The sequence below is a fragment of the Dasypus novemcinctus genome, chromosome 17 (assembly GCF_030445035.2).
Source record: "Dasypus novemcinctus isolate mDasNov1 chromosome 17, mDasNov1.1.hap2, whole genome shotgun sequence".
NCBI lineage: Eukaryota > Metazoa > Chordata > Mammalia > Cingulata > Dasypodidae > Dasypus > Dasypus novemcinctus.
Genome location: NC_080689.1, coordinates 34,122,411 through 34,143,873, shown reverse-complemented (window position 1 = coordinate 34,143,873; position 21,463 = coordinate 34,122,411). Strand labels below are relative to the sequence as shown.

At 44.7% G+C, this 21,463-nt stretch overlaps 1 protein-coding gene and 1 non-coding gene across 4 annotated transcripts in view; both read right to left on the bottom strand.

Moving 5' to 3' along the window:
• PRKCE (protein kinase C epsilon) overlaps positions 1 to 21,463 on the bottom strand; it is a 512,150-nt gene that overhangs the window by 353,814 nt on the left and 136,873 nt on the right. The gene's annotated exons all lie outside the window — the stretch shown is intronic.
• LOC111763648 (U6 spliceosomal RNA) lies at positions 12,089 to 12,194 on the bottom strand. The gene has a single exon (XR_002796480.1). It is a non-coding gene; the product is annotated as a U6 spliceosomal RNA (small nuclear RNA).

The window sequence follows — 21,463 nt, the reverse complement described above, 5'->3', positions numbered from 1 at the left end:
AAGAACACAGAGACAGACACACCGTAGAAGACGAGAAGATGGTGAAGACATTGGCAGAAACTGGAGTGACACATTCACACACCAAGGAACACCTAGGACTGATGCCTCCTCCAGGAGCCAGACAGAGGCATGGAAGTTTTCTCCCTGAGAGCCTCCAGGAGCCAACCTGCCAAGGACTTGCTTTAGGACTTCTGGTCTCCAGAACTGGGAGAAGATAAATGTGTGTTGTTATAAATCATCAAGTTTGTGGTAATGTGTTACCGCAGCCCTAGGAAACTAACAGAGCCTCTTAATTAGAAAGTGGCAGAGCCAAAACTAGAACCTATACTAGTTCAAATAAATAGTAGCTGCTAGTAGATTTTCTACTCTAGCTGTAGGGAATTTCTTAACCACATCCTCTTTCTTTCTTAGGAATAAGATATAGAAAGCAATAGATTTGCTCGAATGTTCTAACAATAAAACACTCTTCCTGCAGGGCAAATTGGGATACCCGCTGAAAACATCGAGTTATTTACAATTGTGGAAGGAACTTTTAGTTACACCATCTCGCCCCTTAAGTGATTGGTCAGAAAGTGTTTTGTGGGCACTTGCTGAAGGCAGGGACTTTATATGAGGTCGAATGGAGGAAACTGAAGAAGAAAAAGTTAGAGAGCTCAAAGGAGACAACAAAATAAGAAGCAAGAGAAGGAGAGTGTAGGATACGGTCAACGAGAGAATGGCATGGGCGGGGCCAGCCTGGGGAGGCACTGTAAGGGAGCTGGGACAGACAGACAGACAGACATACAGGCACTCCCTGAGTTTAGGAGCAGAGTGGAGAACTCAGAAAAGCCCAAAATAATCACCTGCCTGCTCCCATCACAGCTTAAAGAACACACAACTTTCTTTTGACTCCAAACCAACACTTTACCAAATACATTAACTGCTAAACACTGTTAAAAACAAACAAACAAACAAACAAAACATTGTATTCCTGTATTTTGACCCTGAATCACCAAAGAGAGACCAAAGAAGAGGGGGAAAACTGCCGTATCAAATTTCCAGCATAATCCTCTTATGAGATTAGTGCCTTCTTAAATGGTAATGAGGTTCTGGCTTGGGAGCCCAATTATACTACAGGGTAATTCTCTAATGGGGAAGACGCTCCATTATATGAAACAGGGGAAGGAACATGAACCTCTGATCTCCTGCTCCAAAACACTGCCACTGGAGCCATTTTAAACCAGGAACGTGGAGCTTCAGAGCCGAAAGGAATTTAGAGAGCACCCAAACCATCCCCACTTTGTTGGTTTGTTTTTGGAGAAGTCCTATTGCCACAGCCTCCCAGCTGGGATGTGGGGTGGCAGCCCAAGACCCCTTCTTGGGTCTTTCCTCCCCATATGACAATGTCCCATCAGGACAACCGCACTGGGTGGCAAAGGTGCTACAAAAGCCTCCCCACTCGATCCTTCCGGCTCCTCACTTCCTTCCAAACCAGTGGTGAAGCAGGATTATCCGTCCCTCTTGTCTGCAAACAACTACCTTTTTATTTTTCCACTTTACGGAGGAAGATTTGGATCCTGCTCCACCTCTGCTCTTCCTGAACCCTCGCTGTATTCTGTGGTCTCCCAGGATGGGGCCCCAGTGCAGAGTCTGACTTGGCCCCCAAATCACCAGGTGGCCTTTGTGCGCCTCCCTGCACCTCTGTTTTCTCTTCTGTGAAAGGGGAGGGGCAGCTCCTAAGATTCCTTCCAGCTCTAAGTGCTCACATCGCACGTGGGGCTCAGTGGGGGCTGCGCACAGGGTTGGAGGGAAGGGAAAACACAAAATACACCCCTCCCCCCTCCCCAGACTCCTCTCCGCAGGGACAGCCGCGTACATTAGTGCCTACTTCATGCCAGTCACAGATTAAGAGCCCATGATTGTCCCCAGCCACTTACCCCACCATGTCCTTTCCACTAATGCAGTCAGGGATCAGTTTTAGGCCCTACTTTTCAAAATGACCATGGCTCTACTTGCTGGTCCCGGCACAGAGAAGTAGTACATGGAGCCCTTGCAGCCCAGCTGTGCTTCTGACGTGTATTTGGTAATTGCCTCAGGAAGCCGTAATGGTTTCTTGGCCGGTGATTAGCATACTGTCTGAGAAAATACAAAATTCCCTGAAGTTTTGTAGCCTGGAACTAGATGCCAAAGGCTTACTAACTTGGTTCAAGATGGCAGAGTGAGACGCTTCAGGACTCTGTCCCGCCTCAAAGGCTTTGACCAAACAGCAAGAACTGGCAGAAACATCTTTCTCAAAACCCCATAAAAGGGAAGCGGATTTGGCTCAACTGATAGAGCATCTGCCAACCACATGGGAGGTCCAGGGTTCAAACCCAGGGCCTCCTTGACCCGTGGGGTGAGCTGGCCCATGTGCAATGCTGATGCACGCAAGGAGGTCCTGCCATGCAAGGGTTTCCTCCACGTAGGGGAGCCCCACACGCAAGGAGTGCACCCCATAAGGAAGCCGCCCAGAGGGAAAAAAGTGCAGCCTGCCCAAGAATGATGCCACCCATACAGAGAGCTGACACAACAAGATGACGAAACAAAAAGAGACACAGACTTCCGGTGCTGCTGACAAGTACGCAAGTGGACACAGAAGAACACACAGTGAACAGACAAAGCAGACAACTGGGGGCGGGGGGTGGGGGGGAGGTGGGAAAGGGGAGAGAAATAAGTAAAAAACAATAAATCTTTAAAAAACAAACAAACCCCAAAACAGTGAAAGGACTGCAGTACAAGGGTGAGCACTGACTCAATAAAAAGGCTATTTAAAAGCAGTAGGGGGAAGCGGATGTGGCTCAACCCTTTGGACACCTGCCTACCAAATGGGAAGTCCCAGGTTCAGGTCCTAGTGCTTCCTAAAGAAGACAAGCAGACGCCACCTCCTGCTGCAATGAGCTTAGACACCACCTCCCACCCCAACAAGTTTAGACTCCACCTCCCACCACAAGCCAGCAGATGCCACAGAGCAACTGTGGCTCAGGCTGTTGGGTACTTGCTTCTCACATGGGAGGTCTGGGGTTCAGTTCTCGATGCCTCCTGAAGAAGGCGAGCAAACAATGAGCAAGCAGATGAGAGATCCATCTGAGGGAGGGGAGACTAAATAAAGGAAAATAAAATAAATAAAATAAATCTTAAAAAACAAAACAAAAGGAGTAAGATCTCTTGGCAACCTGGCTGACCCCTCCCCCATCCCTCAATGGCTTGCACAGAGACAGCCTGCACTCCCAGTGTAAGTTCTTGGTCCATACTCCAGAAAGCGCCAAGTAACCCTCCTGAACATAGTCTGGCCCAATCTGTCTGGTGGTGGTCTGAAGAACTCACTGTCGCAGAACTTGCCCTGTTCATAGAATGTTGCTCACAAAACTCTTCTACAGGATGCTGTGGGAGAATAGTCAAGCTGTGCTGTCTGGTGCAAGAGGTTGCTGGCTATAGAACACATAGTGCAGGGAAGTGGATTTGGCTCAATGGATAGAGCGTCCGCCTACCACATGAGAGGTCCAGGGTTCAAACCCAGGGCCTCCTGACCCATGTGATGATCTGGCCCATGTGCAGTGCTGATGCACACAAGGAGTGCCATGCCACACAGGGGTGTCCCCCACATAGGGAAGCCCCATGCACAAGGAGTACGCCCCATAAGGAGAGCCACCCAGTGTGAAAAAAGTGAAGCCTGCCCAGGAATGGTGCCACACACGTGGAGAGCTGACACAGCAAGATAAGGCAACAAGAAGAGACACAGATTCCCCATGCTGCTGACAAGAATACAAGCGGACACAGAAGAACACACAGCGAATGGACACAGAAAGCAGACAACTGGGGGTGTGGGGGGTGGGAGAGAAATCAATAAAAAATAAATCTGAAAAAAAAAAGGACAGTGCAATGTCCAGGCCCCTAAGGAAATTGTTTCCCAGAAAAGGGGGAACTTTGGGAACTGTGTAAACAGGGTAATTCCTAGGGCCACATGCACATGCCCAAGACAAGATGCGTGTGCAGAAAGGATCAGGAAGACCCCTATGTGGCCTAGCACTGTTCTCTAAACTTACTGCATGGATAAGCCCTGAAAGAGAGAACTTAAACAGATCAATCTGCAAAGGCTAAGAAAGGTATTTTCTTTTACTCCTCCTCCTATTTGTTAGCTCCTGGCAATCAAGGAAATCTCTGTCAAAATACTAGCTAGAGAAGAGATGCCTCAGAGTTTAAATTACAACATTGACACATTAAAATATCAAAACGTACAGTTTCCAAAAAATAAAGTTCACAAAAAATTAAAAAGAAACAGTAAGTGATGATCCAGACAAAAGAGAAGATTAGAGTATTAGAAACCATCAATGAGGAGGATCAGACCTGCAACATACTAGACAAAGACTTTTTTTAAAAAGGTCCAAAATATGCTCAAAGAGCTAAAGGAAAACAGTAACAAAGAACTAAACAAAATCAGGAAAATGATAGAGGAACACAAAGAGAATATCAATAGAGAGATGAAAATTTGAAAAGGAACCAATCAGAGCTGGAGACCATAGCAACAGAAATAAAAAATTCCCTACAGGGGTTCAACAGCTGATTGGAATTGACAGAAGAAAGATTCAGAGAACTTGAGAATAAGATCATTGAAATCATTCAGTCTGAGAAGCAGTAAGAGTAAATAATGAAGAAAAGTGAATGGATCCTCAGGACTTGTGGGGATACCATCATAGTATCAATATACACATTGTGGGAGTCCCAGAAGGAGAAGAAAGAGAGACACAGGCAGAGAGAATATTTGAAGCAATACTGCCTTACAACTTCCCAAACGTAATGGAAGACATGAATATACACATCCAAGATGCTCAACAAACTCCAAAGAGCCCCATGTCATAGCATATTGTACTCAAACTGTTGAACGCTAAAGAGAAAGAGAAAATTCTGGAAGCCACAAGAGAGAAGAAAAGTGTCATGTACAGAGGAGTTTTAATAAGACTGGAAACTATGGAGGCAAGAAGGCAATGGGATGACACATTTAAAGAGTTGGCAGCAAAAAATTGCCAACCATGAATTCTGTATCCAGCAAAAATGTCCCAAAAACAAGAGCAAGATTAAAATATTCCTAGATAAACAAAAGCTGAGGAAGTTTATCACCATTAAACCAGGCCTACAAGACATGCTAAGGGGAGTTTTTCACATTGAAAGAAAGGACACTAGACAATAGAGCAAAGCTTCATGAAGAAATAAAGGTCTCCGGTAAGACTAACAGCATCGGTAAATATAAATGCCAGGACTACTGTATTTTAAGGTTGTAACCCACTTTTGGCTTCCTACAAGATCTAGAAGAGAAATGGATAAAATGTAATGATAAATAAGTTGTTTTAATTCATAACGTACAAACATATAATTTGTGACAAAAACTACATACGAGTGATGGTACAGAGGAGTATAGGGAGAGTTTGTGTAGAGTATTGAAGTTGGTATCAAGCAAATGAGATTATTGTACAAATAAACAATTTTAAATTTAAAATGTTAAATTTAAGCCCCATGGTAACTACAAATAAAATATCAGAGAATGCGCAAGTACATAGAGACAAGAAGTAGAGAACAGGGTTTGGGGAGGTGCGGGGAATGGGGAGTTAATGCAAATGAGTGTAGGGTTTCTGTCTGGGGAGATGGATAAGTAAAAGAAGTTTGTGAGGGTACCACAATTTTGTGAATGTGATTAATCTCACTGAATGACATCTTGGGAGTGGGTAAGTTGGTAAAATTTATGTGGTATATGTGTTTCCACAATTTAAAAAAAAATGAAAGAGAACTAAAGAAGCTATGAAAATTAAAGGTATACATGGTCCTGGATGGGATCACACAAGGAAAAAGATTCAAAGGACATTTTTGGGACATATGAAAAAATTGGAATATAGACTGAAGGTTTATATCAATGTTAAATTTCTTCAACTTGCTAACTGTACTTGAAGTGATTATATAAGTGAAAATCCTGTTCTCAGGAAAGGTATATGGCAGTATTAAGTGTGCAAGGAGAATGATGTATACGATCTTGTGTTTAGAAACTGGATTGATAAATTGAGGTAGATAAATATATGATAGATAGAAAGATAGATGATAGATGATACATAACTATGGCAAATGTGGCAATACATTAAAACTGGTGGATCTGGGTATCGGAGAGGGTAGGGGTGTGTTGAAGTTCTTTGTATGGAATTTCTATTGTTTCGTAACTGTTCTGTAATCTTGAAAGTATTTTTTTAAAAAGGTAAAACATTTCTTTTTTAAAAAAAGCTTATTAACTGCATTCCAAACAAGGCTCATTCCTGGGCAGCTGATGGAGCCAAGAAAACCTCAGAAATGCAATTTGCAATAGCCATTTTCTTCCAATTCTTACTGTTTGTTTTTTTCTGCAACCAAGTTAAAAACTCAAGATACTTGTTAACCTGCCACTAATAACTTTAACATGTACACTCAGTATTAAAATATGCACCTAAAACCGGTTACTCTTGCAAGTATAGCTTGTTTCACATGCATGAGTCTTCCCACAACTAGACTGTAAGTTACTTGAGAGCAGAGAACAATGCTATTCACAATTCTGCTTCTACTCCCACCACCTTCATTACCACGATGACAGGATTTATTGAGCTCAGCACCTGGATTGGGTGCTTTACAAATCAGTTGCACATTTATCAGAACCTATGAGGTACATACTATTACTGTCATTTCATAACACTTACTATGTGTCAGGCACTATTATAAGTGTTTTCCACTGATCCTCACAAGAAGCCTACCAGGTAGGTAGCAACATGACTCCATTTTACAGAAGAGGACAGTGAGTCACAGATAGGCTAAGTCACTTGTCCAAGGTCACCCAGCAGATAGGAGGGGGAGCCCAGTAGTCACTGAATTTGTGCCATTACACTCCACTGCCTCCTGTCCATCCCTGGCATAGGGCTTGGCACATACAGGGGCTCCAGAATTTTACTCTTTAGGCTTGTTTCATGTTTCAGTCTTTCTGCTGTCCAGGATAGAACTTCCCATGCAAGATCTGTGGCTTCTCTCTCAGTGGGAAATAATAACCCTTTGCACTTGCACACTGCTTCCCATTTCTCACAAGTACTGACAGATACCCCGCCCCCGTCCTGCTGATCCTGAAAATGCCCCTGTAAGACAAGCAGAACAAACGTATTTAAGCCCATTTTACGGAGGCAGTATCTTCCCCAGATAGGTGGAGAGATTCAGCCAAAGTCACACAGCTCATGAAGCTTGAGGCTGGGGCTAAAACCCGTGCTTCATAACTTCCAGTTCATTCTTTTTTGCACTTTAAGAAGCGATAACTGCAAATAAATCCAGGAAAGTCCCTTATACTGGAATCCCCTATACAGAAATACATATGCATATATGGAGGAAGGGGGTTTGTATGGAGATATGAACATCTCTATAATAGCTACCATAATTTTAAATATGTTATTAGTATTTCAAAATAATATTAAATTCTAGTGGATCAAAATTCTAGGAGCACAAACTGCTATGAAAAAATTCACTGTTATTGAGGGTTTTCTGATACAGTCAAACCTAACTATGAAATTACTTTTAACAGAAACTTTCACTAATTGAATGCATAGTGATTTCATCTTTGGAGAGCTGCAAATTCTCCTTGTTACTGTTCTTGGCAGACATCATTCATCAATCACGGTGCTTTTTCCCCAGAGCCCTTACTCAGATTGCTTCTCAAGGTCACATTCTAGATGGTCATTAGCATCAAAAAGAGTTATGAATGACACTGTATTACAGTTCCTGCTATAGGAGAGCAAGTCAGCACAAGTTTCTCAATTGTCCTGGCTCTGACACCAACTTCTTTATATATATATAAAGGATATATATCTCCCATCTTTTTCCTGAGAAGATTTAGGGCACCTGTGTAAAGACCTGTAGGGTTTCAGGCCTAGGTGGGGTCCCAGCCCTTCCCAGAATGCACCTAGTCCAAGGCCCCTCCCTTCAATGAGTACCCACAGGCACCTGCCCACAAGCCACCACTGTAGATGAGGATTCCCAGGTGCTAGATTCTGGACAGATGGGGGCAGGATACAGGAAGGTTTGGGGAAGAGTGGCCGGGCCATAGGAAAGGGCAGGGTATGTGAAGACTACCACACTAGCTCTACCTAGGCCAATCCCAGGTACAGCTAAAGAATCAGGGGAGACAGCGTCCCTTCCAGCTCTCCTCTTAATTAGCTATGCGCTGAGCAAGTCGTTTTCCCTCTTTAGGCACCTGACTCCCCACTGAAATCAGACTGGATGATTCCCAGCCCTCACAGTACATACTTCTTTCTGAACAATACGAAGTCTCAGCAGCCTGCAGAATATCCTCAGCTCAGCAGAACCTGGTGCTGCGAGAAAGTTCCCCCACCTCCCATGCTGGAGCCCCAATCCTGGAGCCCCCTGGCAGCTGGCTCAGCGGCAGAGGGAAGGGCTGGCAGGATGGGTGGCTTTGGTGTTCTCCAGGCTGTCCACAAACAGGAAGCCAAGGAGGGTGTTAATTATCTAAAGAGCTCTCCAGCAACACCTGTTGAGTTCCTCTAAGGACTGGACAGTCAGGTGTACATGGGATAACAGTTTCTTGGGGTGGTGAGTGTTGACTGTGATGTCCCATCAAGGATGACAAGAACAACCTTCCCCTGACAATTTTCAATGGTTCTTTTTCTCAAAGGTACAATCCTAGAAATGTCAATTGATCAACTAGGTATATCTTGAGTGTCTACCACATGCCCTTCCCTGGTGTTCATAATAATAGAATACACACTGAACATTGAAGGGGAAACAGAGATCTAGAATGCTCACTTTTTGCCAGTCAGGCATTTACAACTCTGGCGTGAAGGACAAGAGCAACCTCTGAAGACGTTACTTGGCATGAGAGGCGGCAGTGAGCAACTCAGATCACCAGGGTTACTGATAATCAAAGAGGGAGCAACCACTCTGGGCTGGCGCGGCTAGGGACAGGCTCCCGAGCTGAGATCTGAGGGCAGTTTTGGAGACTAGGAAGGAGTCCAGGGGGTGTAGAGGGGAGGGGAAGAACATTCCAGGTGCAGATAGTGGCACAGCAAGGGAGTGAGGGAAGAAATGTCCCTGGAGTGCTCACCAGATGGTGGAGCAACCAATCTGGCAGGAGCAGAGAGTTTGTGTCAAGCAGTGGGGGGGAAAGAAAGCATAAACGGAGGGGTGAGGGTGGCACTGTGGTTCTCAAACTTGGATCTGCCTCAGAATCACCCCGCCAAAGGCTTGTTAAGGCTCAGGTTGCTGGGCCCCACCTCCAGAGTTTCTGATTCAGGAAGTCTGGGGTGGAAGTTACAGAATTTGCATTTCTAACAAGTTCCCAGGTGAAGCTGATGCTGCTGGCCCAGGGACCACCCTTCAAGAACCACAGGGCCAGACTGCAGAGGGCCATGGATGCTGAGACACTGGAGACCCCAAAGGTCTGACCTCAAGGAGAGACAGAAGGGGGTTGCGATTTGTTCAATTTGCACTCTGCTCTTTTCCATTTCCACAAATAGCTTTCCTGTTCCTTTTGCTGTTTTCTCATTTTGTGTGGATGGGATTAGTAAACATCAAACGCCACCTACCACCTCCATTCATACTCCCACTTCTCTGTTCTGTGTGAGAGACACTGTTTTTAAGAGAAATTAGCAGCCATGATTCTGAGCCAGCAGCAGAGATCCAGAAAGCATGATCCAGTTGAGATTTCATCTTCTTTAAGGTGACCAGTGAGTGTAAGAAGCCGTCTTTGATTATTCAGTTGTTGCTCTTTGTGAATGCCCACCATGTGCCAGGCAGTGTGCTCCTTATTTTATGTCCATTGCATCTTTAGGACAACACTGCAAGGTAGAGGTCATCATTCCCATCTTACTGATGAAAAAACCGAGGCTGAGACAAGCTAGGTATCTTGCTCAAGCTTCCTCCTCTAGGGAAGGGTAAAGCCAGGATTGAAAACCAAGTTTTACCTGCTCCCAGCCCAGGTCCAGCCCTGCATCCCACAGTCTGTCCCGCTCTGTCCATGCAGACCTGCAGAAAGCTCTTGGAAACTACTGGAGGACATTCCGTCAGCCTCAGTAGGGACAATCTGCAGTGATTCTAAGCAAAAATGTCCTTGGGACCCAACCTCTGAGCAAGCCTCTCAGAAGTTCTGAATGGCAAGTCCACCTTCACAGGCCCCTGAGATCTCAGCGCCTCCCAGGCCCTCCCTCCCTATCCCTGAGGGTCCCTCCTTGCACACTCACTCTCTCACTTCCCTCAGTTCCTCCCCATCTGAAAATAATGCTGTGAGAAAAGCAAGGGTGAAAAAGAGAACTTGGTCCCTAGAGTCCCATTCTAATCTAATCTAATCTAATCTAATCTAATCTAATCTAATCCTCTGCCTACATCTCACCAAGGTGCAGCAAGAAGTGAAAATGAGGGAGAGGAGAGGGGAATGTTGAACTGGACAGAAGGCAGTGCCTTCTGCAAATCATGGAATAATAAAACCAGATATTTGTACTGTTCCCTTCAGCCCAGAAGCTTTCTCACACCCAGGCTCATTTGGATGCCCAGAGCAAAACCCTCCTATGATCCACTTTCTCAAAGATCCACATGTGGATGGAGAACTTCCCCCTTGAAGCTTGGAAAGAGGGCTCTCCTCCAATTTCCCCTGGCCCTTGAGCTCAATTCAGCAAACATTTACTGAGTTAGATAGTGGGTTGCTCAAGAGCATGGAGACAAACACAATGGATGGCTTTGTGACCATGGCAAGTTCCTTGACCTCTCTAAAGGTCATTGACTTCTCTGTAAAACAGGAGTGTTGTGATGGGATAAATAAGATAATCATGTAACTACTTAACAGCAGCTCTCAATAAGTGAAAGTTCTTTGAGTTTCTTTAATTGCCAGGGTCTGTGTTGTAAGACCCACTCCTGTCTGCAGGAGTCATGGTCCATTGAGGTTGACAAGTAAAGAGCAAATGCTAGTAAATAAAACCAACAGTGTGCTGTGTGAGTGAGCAGGGTCACTGAGAAGGAACACCAGACCCAGCCAAGAAGGGAGGAGACATCTCTAATTGTGCAACTATCCCTCATAAGCTCTCAATTTCTTTAGGGGCCTTATGTGTAGTGGTTAAGAGCATATAACCATGAAGCCAGAATGGGTTTGACTCTAACTGTGTGGTCCTGGGCAAGTTACTTGCCCTCTCTGTGCTTCTATATAATAGGGATCATAATAAAGTTCCAACTTCTGTGATTCCATAAGGATTAAATGAATTAGTACTCAGAACAACATCTGAAAAAGAGAAAGAGGTATATAGGGCTTAGCTATTCTAATCACAGGATTTTAGACTTATGTTTTCTTTTCCTTTGTTTCCACATAGCCAACCTCATTCTACAAAGGATTTAGGCAGCAGAGCTGGGTACACACAGTAAGTGCTCGGAAAATAGTTGACAAAATTAGCAGAGTAAAGTATTTAAAAGGTTCCTGTCCTAAAGAAACAAATAGAAAAGCCTTTTGAAACAATCGCATTTGATTTCTGGGTGGCCTTCCTATGATAATTTGCCCTAATCTCTACTCTCCAGTATCCAGGCATCAACACAACCTTGCCTCCTGCCAGAGATTTAATTGTTAATCTCCGTATTCACTAGGTGGTTGGGGAAGGAAAAACAATCTCTCTCATTCCCTCTCTCCCCACCAGTCCTTTCTCCCCGCCCCGCCCACCCCAACAGAGAGTTTAATTGCTCTGAGTGGAACCACGCTTCTTCTCTATGAAGTTTGGTCTCTGTGATGAGCCAGCTAACTCAAAAGCTCAGGCTGTAATGCTTTCTGGAAAAGCCTGCAGAAGTTTTCCCAGGGCTTGGTTCCTCCCCTATCCATATCCTTCATCAACTCAGTGTAGGAGGAATTAGTTCTAATAGTACAAGGTCTTTCTTGATTTGCCTCGACCCTGAATGACCATCAGACTTACCTGCAGTCACCTCTCTGCTGCATGACCAGGTCCTCTCCTAGGGCCAGGGTCAGTGGTCTGGAGCAGGGCCTGAGCACCTGCTCCTGTTTTTTTTTTTAATTTTTTAAAATTTTTAATTTAATTTTTAAAAAATGGAATGCCTCACGAATTTGCATGTCATCCTTGTGCATGGGCCATGCTAATCGTCTCTTTATCGTTCCAATTTTAGTATATGTGCCGCGAAACGAGCACTGGGCACCTGCCTTTTTAAAAGCAAATGCTTAGTCAGGGTTGAGACCCACCCCTTTATTTCAGGTCCCCCAAAAGCTCTCAGTTCTGACTACGTTGCACTCAACTTTGCTCCTACTGGGTGCAACGCCTTAAGCAAGCTCCCACTGGGGTCAGGCCGAGCTCTCATGGCAGGCGAGACACTGAACTGGGTGCTGTGGGGGTGGTGAAGGAGATGAATCAGCCACAGACAGCCGGGGTCCCCTGTGCTCTGGCAAGGCAGGGAACTCAGAGGCTTGGCGCACAGGCGTGGTCAAGGCCCCTTTTCTGGGCTGGGGAAGAATGAGGCCCTGGGAATCCCGGCTTCTCACTGTTCCCAGTAAATGGCATTCTCTCTACAGCATCTCTGCAAGTTTAGGCAGACTGTTTGATGACCCCTCCCCCAAAAAAGTATAAAACATTGTTTAAAATCACTAAATTCACAGTGTACAGGATATTTGGGGGGTGAAGCACTCTGTTACTAAAACATTTCAGAAGTGATTCACTAAGCATTTATTCCATTAACCTAAATGGAGCATCCCCCACAGTGGGAAAGCCAGCACTCGTTCCTGCTGAGGATGGTAGCAAGCCTAGGGCTGTACAAATCCCAGCCACCAATACACATTAAAAGTCAACCTGAGGCTCGGTTGCAGAGAGGAGCAGAGGGGGATTAGCATTAAAAGCATCCCAAAGACCACTCTGCTAAGGCAAATATGACAAGCTGGGCCGAAGGGATTCTAGCAAACCTTTCCATCATCTCCGAGACTGCCGGTGAGAAAAGTGCAGTAACAGGCTCCCTTCCGATGGCACACCGTGCCCAAAGGGAACTGAAATTGCCCCTTGCCAAAATCCCAGCAGGAAACAAACACTTGAAACTTGACCGTGTGCAGGGTTAGGACTAGCACCTATCTCAAAGAGACCCAAAAGCACTTGTCCAACACTCTTCTGAAAGAAAATCCTGGGATTCAATTTCATTGTATTATTTTGCAGCACAAAACAGTCAAAACGAAATGACCAGATCATCTTGTATAATTCAAACAGACTGGCATGGACCAAAGCTTGTTCTCTTGTATAATTATTCCTCTTCAGCTTCAGGGCTGTATTAGTGATTCATATGATTTATTGATTTATTCCTATGAGGTCCACCACTGAGAAATTTTAAATTTTCCTGTAGAATCACTTTTGTATATTGTTAGAAATCAAGCTCCAATTTTCAAGCCATATTTTATTTTTACCTTAAAAAATTAGGCATCAACGTCCACAGAGCTACAATTTGTAATGCCTTTAATAAAATTAGCCCCTAGTTCCAATCTAGTTTGTTTATAGTCATATTAAAAACTTGAGTCTTCCTCAGTAAACAGGTGTTAACAATGACACTATATATAAATGCTAGTTGTGTTCTCAAGTCAGTGACTATAAAGTTGAATAATAGATAAAATTATTGTAGAAAATCTTAATTCATCCATACTCAGGGGTGTAGGTTATATATGTGTTCATACTTCTATGTCCAATGATCTTAATTCACACCAAAGTTTGAAAACTCCTGAGAGAGAGCTATCACATCCTTTCTGCTTTTAGAGATCTCTCAAATCCCTGGCCATGAATGGGACTGAGTGGAGAGTTCTAAAGAGTTCCAGATTGCACTTAGGGTTTCCTCCAGTTGCTTTTAGAGTTGTGCCTTAATACATTTTAATTTGTTTGTTGTTGACAGAGTCTCAACTTCAGTGGAAGATGGGCTGTCAAAGACCTTATATTAGCCTATTCTGTTGAGCTTGTCAAAATACACTCACATCAGTTAGAGTAGTTCATATACTCTAAGACACCATCACTTTTAAGATGGATCATTATTTTATGTACCATTAAGAAAGAAAAAAAATGCTGCCAATTAAAGTATAAGGTGCCACACGTTGTAAGATGCATCTGGAATTCATAGATGTCAAAAGGTGGGCATCTTAGCCCCAATGAAATACAGTATTTCCTTTAACCCTCAACCTAGATGGAAAGCGTTGCTATGCCCATTTTACAGAGAAAGGACGAGAGGTGCAAGGATTGGCCCCAGAGACGGGGCTGGGAAAGCTGGGGCTCTGACAGTTCCAGGCACCCCACTCAGTCCCACAGCAGCCTCCGCTGGGGGAAGCAACTTTCATTCAGTGACTGATGGAAGACAGTGGGAAGGGGGTCCTTTCTGGGACCTGGCTTCCTTTCCTACAGGACTGCCCACCTCTTGTGCCTTGCGTGTCTCTCAACAAAGCTCCCAAACTCTGCTCCTCGTGTTCACGCCCAGCACCTCGTCCCACATCCCCTCTGTGGCTAGCAGCACCATCTTGTCCTTCGCCTGGAAGGCATTCTCAACTCGTCCCTCTCCCTCACCCCAACACTCCTTCACCAAGTCCTGTGGATCCTACCTCCAAAATTCTTCTCCAGTCTCTCCCTCCTGAGCACAGCCCGAGTTCCAGTTCTTGACCCCTTTTGCCTACATTCTAGAACAGCCATCTCACTGGTTTCCTCTTGCTGGACTTGATCTCTTCAAATTCACTCCCCTAAAATTCATGTTCAATTCCAATCTCTAATGAGACACAAGAAATGGTCTTTCTAATTTCTGAGCCTTCCTGGCCACTCTTCAGTTTAAAACTCTTCCATGGTCAGGTCAGCGAGAGAATCTCCCTGGCCTCGCAAACCAGGCCCCTGAGGTGTGGCTGACTCTTGTCTGCTTCTACATCCTCATCTCTCACCAATCTCCTTCTTAAACTCAAACTTTATACCCCTGGCACCCTCCCTGATTAAAAATTCCAGAACACCCCAGTGCTGTCACTCCCCCGTCTGCTTTGTGCTTATGTTGCACCCCCACCTGAATGCTCTTCCCCAGGCTAATCTTACCATCTTCTGAGACTTTTTGAGGACCCTTCCTGACCTGGGCAAGCTGTGCATTTCTTCATGGCTGCCCCAGTCTCCATGTTGTGTGATGAGTTGCTGTTCTGTCTATCTTACATAGTAGATTTTAATTATCCAATGTGGAAGGGGCTGAGACCATGGCCCATTCCTTCTTGTATGCGAGAGCCTAGCACAGGGCAGAGCACATGGGCAACAGTGAATATTTGCAGAAGGAATAAAGGAAGGAAGGGGGGAAGCCAGCTTTACCACTAGTTCTACTCCAACTTCCTTCCACAATTATAATCACAAGAATTTTATATTGTTCTGCTTTGAACCCCAAAGGCTGAAATTCCCCATTGAGGCTTAAGGCGTGGACTTGATTGCCTGCTTAGCAGCCCAATTGTGCCAAGATTTTGGTTCTCCCCTATCCTTCCCTCCAGTCCTTACCTTAGTCCTTCAGGGTAATTGGGGCTGCCCTTGAACCCCAGTCTAAGGGTAACAATACCTGTTACCAGAGCCTGTATGCCAGCTGCCTATTAAAAGCTTCCTCTGTAGCAGGTGCTACAGGTCTGCCTGGGCTCCGGCCACTCCAGGCCTGGACTGGGACCACAGCAAATGACACAGGTGACCTAATAGCTCTCTGGAGTGGCCAGCCTAGTGTGGTACCTAAAGGAAGGCACACAGCCAGGGTAGTGTGCTTCAGGCCAGGGAACCCTCACACTCTCAAAGCTTACTTCCCATACTGCTCATCTTTCCATCCTTACCTGATCAGTGCTTTCCTGTCTCTTGAAGACATCTCAGCCCCCACCGTCCAGTCCTAGGCAGCTTGGCTCTCCCCAGCCTCCCCAACTACGTCCTCACCTACTCAGCATTATGCAACCCTGGGAAATGGGGGGAAGCCCTCCTTGCTGGGCCAGAGCAAGGAGCCTGTCCTGTCCTCCCCCTCCCCGGGGCACACCACAGGAACAGGTCCCAACCTGATCTTCCCAAGGCTTGTGGATGAGAAGCTGAGATGCTAAGGGATGACCTCCCTTCCCCTCTCCTCTTCCTGAGCTGCTGACCTGAGTGTCTTGACTCCATCCCCTGATTCCTGCCGTGCCTCACAGCACTGTACCCCAATTCTGACAGTGACTCTCTACCCCACCTCTGCAAGAAGAAGCTGATCCTGTCTCCTGTACAAACATAATGCGTGAGCAGTATCATGTGAAGACCCGGGCAAGAGGGGCCCTGTGCTGGCCTCCTTACTTTAGGCTACCCTGCAGATCACAACACACACACACACAATTAAATTAAAACAAAAAAAACTACAAAAAAAGATCCTTCTGTCACTCCAGATCCGGTATTTAGGACAGGCAGAGCAAGATGTATTATCCTAAGCATTCACTCCAGCGGCTAATGTAGTTCGGGCCCCAGGGCAATGTTTCTCCACATCTGCTGCCCTAGGACCTAGAAACAAGAGGTGACTGCAGCCCAGAGCCACCAAAGCTTGCAGCAGAGTGTGGGGAGGGGTTGGGTGATGGTATGCCTAAATAAGAGAAGAAACAGATCAATTCACTTGAAAAGTTCTTCCTTTCAGATGGCAAGCATGCAAAAGAGGATATTTTCCAGTAGTGCCAAGGGGCCACTTTCTTGCTTCTCCTTGCATTCGAATTAGTGCTTCCAGATGTACTTTCATGAATTAGTATGGTATGCGTGCAGCTGACAAACATTTGGCTTTCTTACTACTTTTAAAATTGTATCTACTTAGGTCTAGACATAACAAGTCAAAGGTGATACCAATTCTGTATATTGGCAACCAGGACATTGAATCCTAAAGTTGTGAACAGTTTTACTTTTATAAAAACATTTAATAAGAATTATTTTCTATTTTTTTAAAGGTTTATTTTATTTATTTCTCCCCCAGGCCCTTGTTGTTTGCACTTGCTGTGTCTGTTCATCTTCCTTGTTTCTTTTAGGAGGCATCAGGAACCAAACCCGGGGCCTCTGATGCAGGAGGGAAGCACCTAATTGCTTGAGCCACTTCCATGTTGTGCTTTGTTGTGTCTCTCATGTTTTTTCTTCTTGTGCCTCTTATTGCATCATCATGTTGAGTCAGCTCGCTGTCTTGCTTATCTTCTTTTAGGAGGCACTGGGAACCTCTGCTCCCTTCTTTTGTTGTGTCTTTCATTATGTTTTTTCTTCTTGTGTCTCTTGTTGCATTATCTTGTTGCTCAGCTCACAGCACCTGCCCATCACGCCAGCTCACCGTCTTCTTTAGGAGCACCAGGAACAAACCAGGGACTTCCCGTGTGGCAGGCAGGAGCCCAATTGCTTGAGCCACATCCACTTCCCTAAGATTTCATTAAAACTTCAAAAAGTAAATAAAATTATTTTGCTTTACTTAATTTTATTTAAAATTTTAAAAATTCATCAATCATATTGGCATTTTGCCTTTTAATTTCACAGGATAATTTTGAATATTTTTGAAAAAATAACTTTTTGGAATATTTTAGGCTTTTCAGTTTACTTTGATTTACATTTTTCATTTGAATATATTCAAATTGTGTAGACTTTAAATATAATTACATGTCATTTTTAATTCTTTAAATCACTGAGAATGAGTAAAACTTAAGATGATAGAAACAGAAAATTAAAAAGTAGATCAGCAAAGAAAAAAAGAACTAGAAAGAAAAAAGAAATAGAAAATTTTTCAAGAGCTTCACATTTCACATTTTTAAAAACTGAAAATGATGAAAAGGAACAGACTTCTGTTGAGCATGGCTCACAGACACTTTAAAACAGGATATCACAAATTCTTTATTTAATGAAGATCCAAGACAGAATTACTGATCAAAACAACGAAAATTAGTGAGAAAATTATTCCCATTAAATGTGCAGCTTGAACTTGATATTTTGCTGACTTTCAGTCATATAAAACTCTGGCTTTCCACATTTTTTAATTTTGTCATTCTGAAGGTAATTTGTCAAGCTAAGAGGCCAAAACATATTTTACTTAACAGTTGGTTTGTTAAGATTCAATATTTAGATACATGGCATGTGGACCTCCACTAGCACCCACACCCAGCCCCACAAATTTTAGGGGCAGCCATGTATTACATGTGAGCCCAAATGGGAAGGAGCAGGTTTCAGCATGTTGGGCTTTCAACTTCAAATCATAGTTCCGCTACTTAGTAGCTGTATGACAACTTTTGGGAACCTCAGTTTTCACATTTTGGGAATGGACATAGCAAAACTTAGCTCAATTTATTGTTCAAAGGATTAAATAAAATATTAGATGGTAAATAGTTGGCTCAGTACCAGGCACGTATTATATGCCCCATAAATGTTACGATCCTCTTTTTTTTAAATTCTATAGCTCTTCTCTTTTCCCCCACCTGCCTTTTACACTGTCACCTAGCCTGGTCCATGGAAACAGTGTTCACAGCTGTGCACTTCATTTGCACAAATGACCATAAGATTAAGATTAATCCTGGGAACCCCATTCACCCTGGCCTCTCTACACAGCGCACAAAGGAGCCGGTTCTTGAGTTTATCACATTATGCATACCCGAGAATTCTTCACGGGAATATAAAATAAGGAAATGGGAACAAGGCTACATTCCTGATTTTTGGCAAATCAAGCAGCTCAGTAAGCCCAGCACCGGTTTTGCTGTGTTAGCAATTTGCATTCTCCTTCCAGCTAATATTCAGCCAAGTAGCAGAGCCCCAAGAGGAGGCCTGGCGGGCCGATAGCCTGCATGAGCACAGCAGCACTTTGCACTAAAAGCCTGACACCGAAAGTGCCAAGGTGGTCCCAATTCAAAAAAGGTGGAGCTTTAAACAAATCAGTGCAATGGAGTTCTTCCTCAGTGCTGGAGGCCCCAGGCACTCATTCCAAAAATGCCGCTGCCCCAGCAGCGAAGACCCTCTGAGAGACCTCATGCCAGCCCTTCTAAAAGACTCACTGCCTTTCTGAGGGGCTCAGCCTCCTTCCAGGGCCACAGGGGCTCCATTTGTGAGCGTAGCTACTAAATCTTCAGGGGAACTGTGACCTCAGCCCTGCCCCAGATGAAGCTTCCAGATGAAGCCTGCTGAAGGCTGCAAGAATAAGGCATAAGACCTGCCCCCTGAGCTCTGGGACAGACACCCCAGAGTGAGCAGGTGCACTATGGGCCATTTCACTGGGGCCATGGGTGTAAACGGGGACTCTCCTGGCATCCAGGATGTAGGTCACTTCCACCTGTAGTCGGGCTTTGGGCATTCATGACTCTCTCTCTCTCCCAAATCCGTCCTTGGTAGAGGTTTTCAATGAAAACCTGCAGTGTGGCAGAAGGAATAAGGTGACCTGAGCTCTGGATTTTGCAAGTGGCCAACTATGTGATGTTGACTGAAATGAGCTTGGACATGGTTTCCCCACACGGAGAAACAAAGCTAGTAATACTCGAGCTGTCATGCGGAGGTGGTAAGAAGCAGCCTATTGAAACACCCAACACTACAGAGAAAGCAATACTCTCTTCTTCCTCTCAGGTCAGCATTATCTAAAGCATGTTTCACCTTCCTAGGCACATGCTGTCTTGCATTGTTATAGTTCAAGTAAGTAGTAAATAGATTTCTGTGACCCTCAATGATTTTTCAGCTTCTTTGATATTTTTATCTGTAAGTTCAAAAACTTCATGACTTTAGGGTAGTTTATAGGGAAGATACTCCTAATGTATGCTACAGACTATAGATAGTAGTAATATTTGGATGTGCTTTTATCAGTTGTAATAAATGATCCACAACAATGCAAGGCATTGGAGGTGGAGGTGGGTGGTGCATGGGTATCCTGTATGTTATTATTGTTTTGTAAACTCACCATTTCTTTTATTAAAAAAAGCAAAAAACAAAAAAAACCCCTCATGACCTCTGAAATCTTTTCCAGCCCTACAGTTGTTGAGTTGAGACCTAGGAGAGATGCACAATAGCTAAAAATGATGGCGCGCCCTTGTTGACCACAATAATGTACCAGGCAGTGTTCTCAGCACCTGACGTATATTCATTCCTTTCATCCAGGGAGGCAGATGGTGTCCTAGCACCATTTCACACATGGGGAACTGAGGCTAGAGAGACTAATTTTCCTGAAATTAGATTGCCCAAGTCAAGATGAAAACCCTCTTTTCAAGGAGTTCAAGTTTAGGTATAATTTCAGTTTGATAAATACTAAACACCATTATAAGAGATAAAATAACAGCTAACACTTATGTATATGGCACTTACTATGTACCAAACATTGCTCTAAGTGCATAACATATATCGGCCATTTAATACTTATAACATCACTAAGAAGTAGTGGAAATAAAGGCACAGAGAGGTTAAGTAACTTGCCCAAAGTCTTACAGCTAAGCTAGTTAAGTAAGAGGGTCAGGATTTGAATCTAGGCAGCCTGCTCCAGAGTCTGTATTATCCATCAAAATATGTACTAACTGTATCTGGATACTTTGTGAGCATAGAAGAGGGGCAACTAACTGGGAGGCAGGCATTGGGGTTGGGATCCTGAAGAAAATGCCAAAGAATGATCTGGAGTTAGGTGAGCCGAGCGGGGAAGGGCATTCTCCACGGAAGGACCAGCATGAACTTAAGAACACAGGTATGAAGAATTGCTTTTAAAGACCACAAGGAAGGCTGGAGTGGAGGAGAATTACCTGGAGGTAATGACTTATGTTTGCTTTTCTATTCTTTTCACCTTTACTGAATGCTTGAAATTTTTCATAAGAAAATTTTAAAAACACTCTCATGCCTCAGTGGGAGCGGAAGGGTACTGCTAAAAAAGCAGCACAAATCTGCAGTGGACCCGTGCGGGGGGTTCTGGGGCACTGCCCATCCCGGCTCTGCTCCTGACCTCCCGGGTGGGGTAGGCAGGCACTGAAGTGAGAAGCACAGTGGCCAATCTCCAGGAAGCTTCCGGCGAGGGAAGCAGAGCCCAGGGGGCCAGTGTGTGTGGTTGGGAAGTAGCTGTATCTTTGGGCCAGACAGGGAGTCCAGTATGGACAGAAATCTAAAAATAGATGTCCAAGCATTTAAGATTTGAGAGAGAGCGCATAGATGTGGAGGAGAGGCAGGGGTCAAAGATCAGAGGTAAGACGTCTGAGGTCAGGAAGGGCATGTGCCAAGAGGTCTCAAGAGTAGAAGCTCCAGGTGCAACTGATCCACGGGACAGACACCCCGGAAACTAGGAGGCCAAGGGGCCCAGCTGGCTGCTGAGCAGGGATGCTGCAGCCTGGAAAGCAGGAGGTGGGGGAGAGGACGCCTGGGGGAGAGGGAGTGGTTCCACCCTCACCTCCTCCAGAAGGTGGAAATAGGCCCCGATGCGGGCAGCAGTAATCTGAATCAAGACAGATAGGGGTGTGCACTGGAGAGACTCAGGA